General features: G+C 37.4%; 1 non-coding gene across 1 annotated transcript; it reads left to right on the top strand.

Annotated features, from left to right (window-relative positions):
• The first annotated feature begins 11,185 nt into the window (after positions 1 to 11,185).
• On the top strand, positions 11,186 to 11,292 carry LOC128283395 (small nucleolar RNA R71). Its single transcript, XR_008273736.1, has one exon. It is a non-coding gene; the product is annotated as a small nucleolar RNA R71 (small nucleolar RNA).
• The last annotated feature ends 1,419 nt before the right edge of the window (positions 11,293 to 12,711 follow it).

Genomic DNA, 12,711 nt, shown 5'->3' with positions numbered 1-12,711 from the left:
AAAAATTTATGTAAGTAGATGAAAAGCAAGGAAGGACTAATAGGAATTTTTTTCAAATTAAAATATGATCCATACATGGAATTGTGAAGATGATTAAGGGTAAAATAGTAATCGTAAAAGAAGATATTTGTAGGTCTAATCATTAGGGTCTAAGTGTAAAAATGATAGGCTAAAGGACTAGCTAGCTATTTGACCATTTTTAAATAAAAATCATGAGATTTTCTTAAGAAATAGTGTAGAAGAGTGGAGAAAAGATGAAAGTCATCATCTTTTCCACATCTCCCAACCGTCACCACCATTTCTCTCTACAAAACTCATTTTCTTTTTATTTCATCTAGTTCTTTTCCACCATTTTTAGCCTTTCCAAGCTCATCTTCTTCCATTTCTTTGGTGTTTTCTTGCTAAAAATAATAGATAAAGCTAGTAATCAACTTGATTTCATGAGAAGAGTTTCCATAGCTACATAGAGGAAAGAGAGAGCTAGGGATTTAATGGTGATATCAAGTAATAAGGTAAGAAATGATGAAAACTTTCATTACATACATGTTTACTTCAACAAAGTAGTGTAGAGATGTTATTTCATTAGAGTTTAACATGTGAATATTATATATTTGATATGTTATTGAGGGAAAGTGAAAAGAGTGGCCAATGAGTAGAAGAGAAGAAAAACTCATAATCCAAATTTTGGTTGTAAGTACTTCAAGTAGTTAATTTTGTGTAAGTTATGTTAATTAGATAATTATGCTAATTAAGTAGTTTAATTAATAAATTAATGTTGATATGAGAAGTATTTAGTAAAGGTAAATAATGTAAATGTTATAAATTAAGGTTTTGGTGTACCATTATGTGATGAATTGTGGGGATAGTGAAAAAGGCACTAAATTGAAAGAAATTAAAATATGTTATGATATTTTGAACATGCGGAAAGTGGGTTTAGATGAATTAATGTAAAAATTGTAGTGTTGTATGTGATAAAGTTAGTGTTATTATTGTGATAAGGATTAGATCGTGAAAAGTATAAAGTTGTGTTATTTTTTGTCAAGCGAATAAATGTAAAGGTTTAATAATAATAAAAGCCCATGTAGACGAGTCCTGAAATATTAGGATATTGATGGCATGCCATTAAGGAAAATTAGTGCACTTATCCTATTATTTTGGACTTCGGTGCTTATCATTGTAAAAATTTGCACTTTAGTGCTTATCTTATTTGCATTTTGTGCTTAGTGATATATTATATGCATTAATAATGCATTATCGATTAATTTCTTTATATCCTAAGTGCTCAGCTAGTCTACATTGGGTTATAGTGTCGTAATTCAACTATTATCAATTAATGGGTCACGGTAAGTAATGGCAAGTATGATTTTTGGAAAATGTTGAATTTTAGGAACTAATTTGATATGAAGTATATGTCTATATAATGAATATAATTTTATTTTATTAGTAGTAGACTTTTTTTAAAAAATATTGAATTACTTATTAAGTCTTCACAGACTTACCATGTTAATTTTCCAATGCGTAGGTGCAGTAGATCCCGTCGAGCTAATATCGAGGTCAAGTGCATCCCATCTCATCACCACTCTAAGAGGAAAAATTGTATGTATGAATTTTGGTTTTAGTATGGCATGTACATAGGTTCTTGGTATAGGTGAATGTTAGATGGACTAAAATGCAAACTTTGGAAACCTTGTTACTTTGGTGATCTAATGGCATATTTTGTTAGCTTTTGAAATCAATTTATAAGAGTTTAACATATGCATATATGATGTTATTATATGGTTATTGTGATGAATATAATGCCCCAAAAATGCATATTTATGTTATGTTAAAATATGACACAAATATATGTCTGCTTCAGTGGTTAAGTGTACTGGGTGTGTATGTGAAGTCCCAAGTTCAAGCCTTGTCTTGGGAAAATTTTGGCTTTTTCTTGAATCAAGCCTGATACTAGTTCAGCAGGCTTATATTCAATTATTTTTATTCTCATATCAGAATCGGCCTGCTGGTCTGGTGGAGTGTAAGTTTGTTGATGGTCAGGTGTTCGAATCCCTGCTTCACCAAATAGTGTTATATTTCTAGTTGTGTTAATGGATAGAGTTTAGTTTAACTGAAAATTTGAGTAGTGGGATGAGTAAATTTATGGATTTGGGAGCTTAATTTTTGGGTTGTGGTTATTTATTCTCTCTCTTCCTAAAATCCCAAAGTATTCTAATGTCAAAACTTTTCCCCTCTTCGTTCTTCACTATTTTCTTTTACCATTTCCTTTCTTTTTCTCCTTCTTGTCGCTGTCCCCTCTATTTTCTTTTGCTGCCATAGCCCATATTTTTGTTATTTTGGTACTTCTTGTGCGTTACCGTTAAGTTTAGTGGATGCAATTCTTATTGAGGTTTCTGAGTTAGAGCTTAATGGATGTGTTTCTTTGTTAGGAGAGGTTCGAGGCGTTGAGGTTTTCCAATCGAATCTTTAATCGCGTGAATTATTGTTGCTCACCTAGAGGTAAGGATTTTTGGGCGCGTTTAGGGATTGCTTATTCTTGATATGGTTTAGTTTAACTGCACGTTTTAAACGACTAATATGATCAAGTGTTGCCTAATATAGGAATTGTTGGTCTCAGGAGTAGTTTCGGATCGAACTGATACCAGGTGTGTACCCAAAATGTGAAAAACGAGATTTGACAAAAACCCAAAAAAGGTATTCTGTCGACGCCACACGGGGGTGTGGTTGCCCGTGTGGCAGGCCGTGTGATGGTACACGTACATGTGATCGACGAGTCAGGCCGTACACGCATGACACAGCCGTGTTATGCCTGGGCAAGGTCGTGTGTGACACACGGACTTAACTGATTTGGGTTGTGTGAGCCACACAGGCGTGTGAGAATCTTGGCCAGGCCGTGTGATCTACACGGCCAAGGCCAATTTGGGCCGAGTGGGCCACACGGACAAGCCACATGGGCGTGTGAGCCCATTTTACTGAAAAGTTTGCTAAGGTTGCACGAGTTGCCCAAGTCGACTGTGAACCTACTATAGGGTCGGTAAGCACTACATAGACCCCCTATTTGATTGAAATGACTATATGACTATTATGTATATATATTTGCATGTCATCGAGCATGATGATATTTAATGAATTGATATGGTATGCACTGTTGCCATGATATAGCATGTCATTAATGTATGTTGCATTGCATTGGGATGGGGAAATGATATTGATCGGAGGAAGTATACTAAAAGGCCTTGGCCTAATTTACCGGTAGCTTAGCTGCAAACCACTATTTAGTGCCACATTCGGTACTTTTTGGAGTGCAGGGATTGGTGGGTTGATTATATCCCCACATGGAGTGTAGGATTAGACGGAGATGGTGTGTAGAGGCTGGCTGGGTAGGATTTTGTGACTGTATATCTGATACTGTACTGATTACAGATTCTTTCATGGGACAAGGCCTTAATGCATGACCGCTTCTGTACTGAAAGGGCTTAAGCCCAGACTGTGACTGCATAATGTCTGCTTGTTCTATATAGGGATTACACACTGAGTTTTCGTAAACTCACCTTTTTGTTTGAATGGGCATAGGTAATCCCCAGATTTAATGGATTGGTGCAACGGAGGACTTGATGGTGGCCACACATATTATAAACCATTTTACTTCAATTTTGGTATTTAATTCCTAAGTATTTTCTGGGTTAATTTTAGATGTAAATTGCGGACTTTTTGGAACTTTTACTTAACTCGATTTTCAAAAGGGAAAGTTTTCTCTAAGCACACTGATACGTGATATTCATTACAGGTATTAAATATTTATAATGAATCATTCTTGAAACTAACTATTATCACGATGAAGGCAAGTGTACCTATCATACAGTAGTATAGCTTTAGCAAGACCGGATTGTCGAACCCAAAGGAACTAAAAGTACTAGTAATGACTGTCTTTTTATTATCTAGCCTAAGAATAATGGGGTTTGTTTTTAACTAGCTAATTAACTAAACTAACAATTCATAGGAAATAGAATTGGGGAATTACTTTTGGAAAACTCAATTGATTGAGACAATACCTAAGGAAAAATCCACCTAAACTTCACTTGTTATTTGACTCTGAATTGGACGATTTATTCATTTGACTTGATCCATGGAAATCCCTAAGTTATATTATTATATCTCTTGAGACTAACAATGTCTAACCCTAGGTTGAATAATTGAAATCTCTTTCTAATTAACCCCCTAGGGTTGCATTAACTCGATCTATGTATCCCCTTATTAGGTTTCACCCTAATCCGGCAAAATCTTGTCACCTATCTCTAGGCGCGCAACCAACTCCTCTTAATTATGACAAATGTACTCTTAGATAGGGTCTATTCCTCCTCTGAATAAGAGCTTAACTGGAATCAATATCCTAGAATAGCAAAACAAAAGAACACATAATTAAGAACAAGTCAAATATTTATCATACAATTCAGATAATAATAACAAGATCTGTCTTAGGTTTCATTCCCCTTAGGTATTTAGGGGTTTTAGTTCATAACTAAAAACGTAAACATCTCAAAAGAATAATGAATACAAAACATAAAGAAAAACCCAAAACTCCTGAAGGGAAATTGAGGGGAGATCTTCAGTCTTGATTATGAATCCGGCTTCTGAGATAGATCAATCGGCTTCCCTTGAGCAGTTCCCTGCTTCCCTCTGTGTGTGTGTGTGTGTGTGTGTGTGTGTTTCCTCTTCCTCTAGGGTTTATTTATAGGCTTTAGAATGCCTAAGAACCCTCAAAATTGGCCTTTTCTGAATTGGACTCAATTTGGGCTCGACAGGGACACGCCCGTGTGCGATTGCTTAAGGCCGTGGTCAAACCTGTTAAATAGGCACGGGTGTGTGGTCCACCCGTGTGAGTCGTGCTTCGATTCTGCCAAATTAACACGATCGTGTGGTCTGCCCGTGTGAGGAGGTCTAGGCCGTGTTGATTTCGTATGTTGGCCCATTTTCTCTGTTTTTGGCTCGTTTCTCGTTTCTTTCACTCTCCTATGCTCACCTAAGTATAAAACATGAAATTAAGGTATTAGGAGCATTGAATTCACCAATTTTAAGGAAAAATCATCCATAAAATGTGCTAAGCATGGGATAGAAATATGTATATATTACAATTTATCAAATACCCCCACACTTAAGCATTTGCTTGTCCTCAAGCAAAATCCTCAACTCATAATCAAAATAAATTCTTCTCAACTTATAATTTCTATCGATAATATCTTAAAATAATCTATAGGTAATCATACATTGAAAATTCAACTGAAAGAACATCAAAGTTTCACACATTCCAAGTTGAGCATCTTATCATGAAAATATAGGTGTCTCCCTTCATTTAAGTAATTACCTTTGATTCAAAATATCACAGAGTTTCACATCCTCACTAAAGATTCACTGAAATCACTCGAGGTGTTTAAGGACAATAAATGAAGCACTCAATAGTCAATAATGAAGAGTCATTACCATAGGCTTGCATGAAAATCAAATCACCACCACTATAAATTGAGATGAAACATCAATCAAAAGGTCTTTAGAGAGTTGTAATGTGGCTTTGGTTAGAAGGTGTGGTCACAAACTAAAAGAAAGGGTTAGAATTGAGATTGAATTGAAAAATTGCCTAACTAGAAAAATGACTAGTCATCAATTACGTACAACAGAGCTTTTTTCTCAGAATATGGAATTTAACTTCTTTAGCTCAGAAGATCACTACTACTAATATGTATACATGTATATATATATTTTCTTAGAATAAGTCAAATTACAAATTAGAATAAAACATAGCTAAGCAATTATTTTAACTCAAATCTCGACAAAAATAGGGATCAAATTAATTTAGGGGATTTCAACAATAATGAGTTATGGGTTAATATCGAGGGTAAATCAATGAATGGGTTGTTAGGCTCAAGGGGGTTCACTAAGGGTTAATTGTGAAGGTAGGCTTTTATGGAGTGAGTGGCTTAAACCTAAGTGCCTTTATCATTTTGACATATCAAATCAAATGGTGTGGTCTTGACATGCATAATCAAGCAAGTTCCAGAATAACAACTCAATACTGACGCACTCATAATGAAAGTGAGCATGAAAGAAATAATAGATGTTCTAAAGGCTCAAGATCTCACAAAAATTATGGCTTTTTGATGTTTAAACTTGTGAATTCCAACTCAAGATAATACCTAAACTTAGGGAAACAACCTAAAAGTTTTTAATTCTTCAAAAATCAACTTATCATGCTTGATTCCCTAATGTCTTAAAGTTTAAACAATCAATGCATAAACGCCTATGTTTTAATTCAAGACATATAAATAAAAGTCATAAATCAATCAAAATTTATCCTAAACATGATACGAGAGCTTTTCAAGAGAACAAGGCAATCATTCAGGGATTTTTCTGATAGTGAAATGAATATCCCCCCACACTTAAGATGTACATTGCCCTCAATGTACAAAGATAGAAATATAGAAAAGAATATAAATATAAGATAGGGAGAAAAGTGAAACTTCCTGAGTGATGAATGAATTTCCTTGAACTGGAGTTTTGGAGAATAATCGGTGTGAGGGTGGAAAAGGATACTCTCATGGTGGTAAAGGTTCATTAGTCCATAAGTCCTGCGCCAAAAGAATATTATATCTGGTGGTAGCTATGGTCGTGGTCAAGCAAGACATGGCAGTCGTGGAGAACCTTTCCCAGTGGAGTTTTAAGTTCCTGAGTAATAGTGAGCTCTAGAGCTCTTTATAACTGTGATAGAATCAGGAACTCTTTTAGGAAATATATAAGGAAGAGTAAGTACTCAATATGAATTAGCCAAAATTAAAAATTGTAAAATAATAATTATAAGTCCAAATAAAAATAAGGTGAAAGAAAAATAAAAAATAGTCTTCAAATAAAATAAAAGTAGAAACATAAAATAATAAATAAAAGTTTTTAAACATCTTCATCGCTAGATGGTTCACAAGGTGGGGGTGGCGATGAGATGTAGAGGTCTTGACAAATCTACTATAAAGTAGCATCAATGTTATCGAAGCGCTAAAAACACTGTTGCTCGAACAGGGTAAGGCACTCAGAGATGTCAGCGTATGAAGCCACCGCATGAACTAGACGAGAAGGAGATGGTGTCTGAGACGGTGGGTCCTTGTGACATGGAGGGACATCATCAGTAATGTCCTCGGAGGCCTCCTCCTCGGTGGATTGGGCAAGACAGTACTGAGGAGGGTAGGTGCCACGTCGTTTCTCGATCATTCTCATACTTAGCATGCTCTAGATGCCCTGTGGGGACATCTGGCCCATGAGAGTGAGGGAGGATGATTAGGCTGCTGTGTTAAGGAGCCCGAAGTGCTGAGCCAACCGCGTCACATAGGGCCCAATGGAGATGACCCCCTTCCCATGCCACTCCGTCTGATGTTGAATGGCGAGGGCAATGAAATAAGTAAGGTATATGACGTGCCCGTGTGACATACACCATAGAAAGTAGGCGTCGTGAGTGTTAATGACGCCAGTGCTCTCTCGCATTCCTGTTAACGTGTGAGCCAAAATGGCGTGTAAGTACCTCAGAGATGGAGGGAGAGCCGATGCCTTGGAGCAACTAGGATTGTAGGAGGCAGCACTGGGGGCGAGGGCGTTCCAACACCGTGAAGGAGAGTGATGGATGTGGTGATTGAGTGCATGGAGTTTATTCTCCTCCATAAACTCCTCAGTGTAAAGGCCCAATGCGGTTCTGAACTCAGGGACATTCAATTGGCAGACTAGACCACCGAGGCAAAATTGGATTATCCCCGAGTCATCAAAGCGGGCCATCACGGTCTAAAGATGGAATGTTGAGCAAAGTTCCAACGTGAGTTTGAGATATGTCAGCTCGACAATCTCAAAGAAAATACCCCAAGGATCGGTGGTGAGAAAGGTCCGAATTGCATCCGCGAGTTGGACTTGTTCTAGCGCGGCCCAATCTATACAGTGGCCCACTTCCAAGGGTCGGGCCCGTAGAATCTGGAAAAGTTCTTCTTAGGGCCCAATGGGGAACTGTAGAAAAGGGTGACGAATTTTCACGATAGGACCCGAGGAAGATGGTGCTCCCTTCCTTTTCTTCGAAGCAGGGACGACGACTTTCTTTCCTCGTGAAGATGACATGATGTACATGTAATAGAAATTGAAGTGGAATGTGAATACTTTCCATGGGGCTTACATATTAACCTATGCTCTAACAGCCAAAGTAAATGTGCCAAATAACCCTATAAGAATAAGTAATGGAGATATCTAAAGAATGAATTTGTGTCAGGTTAATAGCATGAAACCCATAGAAACAATAACCATGAATGAATATAGCCTAATATACTGACCAAAACAAAACAAAAATTAAAAAAATATATATACATTTATCTACTATTCTAACTATGAATGTGCACGTAAAATAGTCAAATGGAGCATCGAAATCATGAAAGAAGCAAAATAATTGAAGAAGATTCAGATAAAGGAGTAAACAAATGGAAGAGGGAGGAGCTTAGGCGTCAAAAATGTGCTTGAAGGCAGCACACGGGTGTGGTAGGAGGCCGTGTGAATCTACAGTGGCTAGGGTTAGGGATTTTAGGTGAGGGAGATGATGAATAGTGAAGGGTATTTATAGATTTTGGGACATACAGCCAGGGAACATGCTCGTATTCCCTAATTTCTGCCCGTGTGATTCGTGAATTTTGAATTTGGGCGCATTTGACAATTTCTGCATGCCCATGTACCTTGGGCTTGTTGGTGCACACGGTCGTGTCGCACGGTCGTGTCTGTCTTTGTTCGCTTCTCCCACACCCGTGTATGAAGATCCACGCCCATGTTGCTTTGGCAGGTTCGCCCACGGTTGCTTGGCACGGGCGTGTCGCACGCCCGTGTTAATTTGATAGGTTCAGCCACAGTTTTTGGGTACGGCCATGGCGATTTATCGTAGCCTGTGTTGGGGAAATCTTTGCCCTGTTTTCACACGACCTAAGGCACACCTATGTGCTTGGTCGTGTCTGTGTGGTAAACCTGGATTCAAGAGTTTCATTAGTAAGTTAGGTGTTAAACACTAAAATTTAAAGAAATCAATACAGTTAGTGCTCGGGTTGCCTCCCAAGAAGTACTTATTTATAATCTAAGCTCGACTTACCTCTCCATTGAATGGTCATGGTGGTTCGAGGAGTTTATACTCCTCATTCCTGCTATTAATCTCATCAAAATAAGGTTTTAGGCGGGTATTGTTTACCTTAAAAGGGTCGAACTTGGGATGACTTACCTCGACTGTACCGAATGGGAAAATGCTAAGACCGTAAGTGGAATTTCTTCATTTGATTTGGCAGTGACAATATGAGGATCTTTGGCATCTAATAAAACTTTATCTCCAATCTTAAGTTGATTTGGAAAGGTATTGAGCTTGTTCTGACATAGTTTTGGTTTATCGTGTGTTCTCAGTTTATGTGTCTGCCATTCATCTAGCTCCTTGATTTATAGCTTTCGTTCTTCATGAATGGGTCCTCTACTATTGCTTGAAAATGGCTCACGTACTTCCTTTAAACTCATTTCCTTCAAAGTAGATTGCACCATATTGTCAGTTTTAGTAGAACGGATTTAGTAGAACGGTTTGGATAATCACCTTCAATTCTCGATATGTTGCCAGAATTGTGAGCTTGAAGGGTGATTGTTTCATCTCCCACACGAAGTGTGAGCTCACCTGTGCCAACATCAATAATCGTTCTAGCAGTTGCTAAAAAGGGCTTTCCTAAAATCAAAGGAGTGTTGCTATCCTCCTCTATTTCTAGAACAACGAAGTCAATGGGAAATATAAATTTATCGATTTTAACTAGCACATCTTCAATAATACCCCTAGGAAACCTTATAGTTTTATCTACTAATTGAATGCTCATCCTAGTCTATTTAGGTTTCCCAGGACCTAGTTGTTTAAACATTTTGTAAGGCATGACGTTAATACTAGCCCCTAAATCAGCTAATGCATTATTAACATCTAACCTACCAATTAAGCAAGGAACCGTAAAAATCCTTGGATCTTTTAGTTTGTTGGGTAGTTTATTCTGTAGAATAGCTGAGCAAATTGCATTTAGCTTCACATGCGAAGCCTTATCCAACTACTGCTTATTTGCTAAAAGCTCCTCTAAAAATTTCATTGCATTGGGCCTCTGCGATAGAGCTTCAATAAACAGTAAGTTAATATGTAATTTTTTTAAGAGTTTAAGGAATTCAACAAATTGTTCATCTAAGCGGTCTTTCCTTGTCACATTAGGGTATGGCACACGAGGTTTGTATTCTATACTTGCCGATTTCTGCTCATTGTGGTCTACCTCACCTTTACCTTTGCTTATCTCAGTTTCTTGCCTTGGTTCTGGTTCAGGTGTGACTAACCCTTCCTCATCTTGACTAGTAATTGCCTTGAGTTGCTCCTGAGGTTAGATTCTATGTTGCTTGGCAAGCTACCTTGTGGTTGTTCAGAAATCAACTTGGCAAGCTGTCCAATTTGAGTTTCGAGCCCTTGGATCGATGCTTGTTGATTCTTAAATGCTGTCTCGATATTCTAAAAATGAGTTTCTGACACCGATATAAACTTTGAGAGCATATCTTCAAGGTTCGACTTCTTTTCCTATTGGTAGGGTGGTTGTTGAAAACTCGGAAGATGTTGTGGCCTTTGATTTCCTTGACCGCCTCAGGAGAAATTGGGATGTTCCTCTAACTTGCATTATAAGTGTTACTATATAGTTTATTTTGGGATCTAGAGTTATTGTTACCCATATATTGGCTTGTTCCTCCTTGATGCTATGGTTGAAGGGTTGATATTCTGTGCATGCTCCTCCTCCATTCGAATCGTACCTTATCACTAGATGTACTTGAGTAGAACTACACAAACCGTCAATCTTTTTATTTAAGAGTTTTACTTGGTTAGATAGCATAGTAACCGCGTCGAGGTTGAGAACACCGGCTGCTTTCATCGGCTTTGTTCTCATAACTTGCCACTAATAGTTATTTAGTGACATCTCCTCAATAAATTCGTAAGCCGTCTCAGGTGTCTTATTAATGATAGTTCCTCCAGCGGCTGCATCAATCAGGTGTCTTATTATTGATAGTTCCTCCAGCGGCTGCATCAATCATCTCCCGAGTCGAAGGATTCAGGCCATTGTGGAACGTTTGAACTTGTAGCCAAAGCAGTAACCCATGGTGAGGGCATCTTCTTAAAAGGTCCTTGTATCTCTCCCGTGCATCATAGAGTGTTTCTAAATCCATCTACACAAAAGAGGAGATATCATTACGTAATTTGGCTATTTTAGCCGGAGGAAAATATTTTAATAAAAATTTTTCGGTCATTTGTTCCCAAGTAGTGATTGACCCTTGTGGTAATGAGTTCAACCATTGTTTAGAATTATTTCTTAACGAAAAGGGAAACAACCGAAGGTGAAGGGCGTCATCAGAAACGCCATTAATTTTGAAGGTATCGCAAAATTCTAGGAAATTTGCCAAGTGAACATTGGGATCTTGGTCTTGCAAACCATCAAACTGAACAAACTGCTGTATCATTTGAATGGTTTTAGGTTTCAGTTCAAAATTATTTGCAGCAATAGCAGGTCTAACTATACTTGACTCAGTTCCTATTAATTTAGGTTTAGCATAATCATACATAGTGCGCGGAGCAGGATTTTGATTAATGGCAATTGCAGGAGGTAGCAAATTTTCTTGGTTTTTAGCCATTTCTTCGGTTGTAGTTTGAATATCGTCCTCTTGCTCGTTCTCTGTGTATCTTAAGCTTCGCCTTATTTCTCTTTGGTTTCTGCGAATTGTGCGATCGATCTCACTGTCAAAAAGTAATGGTCCTGACGGGTTTCTTCTACTCATAAACTATAAGAACTTGCCAGAAAAAGGGAAAAGAAAGAATTAGTAATAAAAATTAGAATAAAATTTAAATTGCAGTAAAAGTAAATGGCTAAAGTAATAAAAATCGAGTGTTCCTAATATCTTAGTTCCCCGGCAACGGCGCCAAAAACTTGATACGTGATATTCGTGACAGGTTTTAAAAATTTATAATGAATCATTCTTGAAACTAACTATTATCATGATGAAGGCAAGTGTACCTATCGTACAGTAGTTTAGCTTTAGCAAGACCAGATTATTGAACCCAAAGGAACTAAAAGTACTAGTAATGACTATCTTTTTATTATCTAGCCTAAGAATAATGGGGTTTGTTTTAACTAGCTAATTAACTAAACTAAGAATTCACAGAAAATAGAATTGGGGAATTGCTTTTGGAAAACTCGATTGATTGACACAATACCTAAGGAAAAATCCACCTAGACTTCACTTGTTATTTGACTCTAAATCGAACGATTTATTCATTTGACTTGATCCGTAGAAATCCCTATGTTATATTATTATCTCTCTCGAGACTAACAACGTCTAACCCTAGGTTGAATAATTGAAATCTCTTTCTAATTAACTCCCTAGGGTTGCATTAACTCGATCTATGGATCCCCTTATTAGGTTTCACCCTAATTCGGCAAAATCTTGTCACCCTATCTCTAGGCGCGCAACGAACTCCGCTTAATTATGACAAATGTACTCTTAGACAGGGTCTATTCCTCCTCTGAATAAGAGCTTAACTTGAATCAATATTCTAGAATACCAAACCAAGAATTAAGAACACATAATTAAGAACAAGTCAAATATTTATCATACAATTCAGAT

Source organism: Gossypium arboreum, chromosome 10 (genome assembly GCF_025698485.1).
Source record: "Gossypium arboreum isolate Shixiya-1 chromosome 10, ASM2569848v2, whole genome shotgun sequence".
Taxonomy (NCBI): Eukaryota; Viridiplantae; Streptophyta; class Magnoliopsida; order Malvales; family Malvaceae; genus Gossypium; species Gossypium arboreum.
The sequence above is the reverse complement of the archived record's forward strand: the minus strand, read 5'-3'. Positions and strand labels throughout refer to the sequence as shown.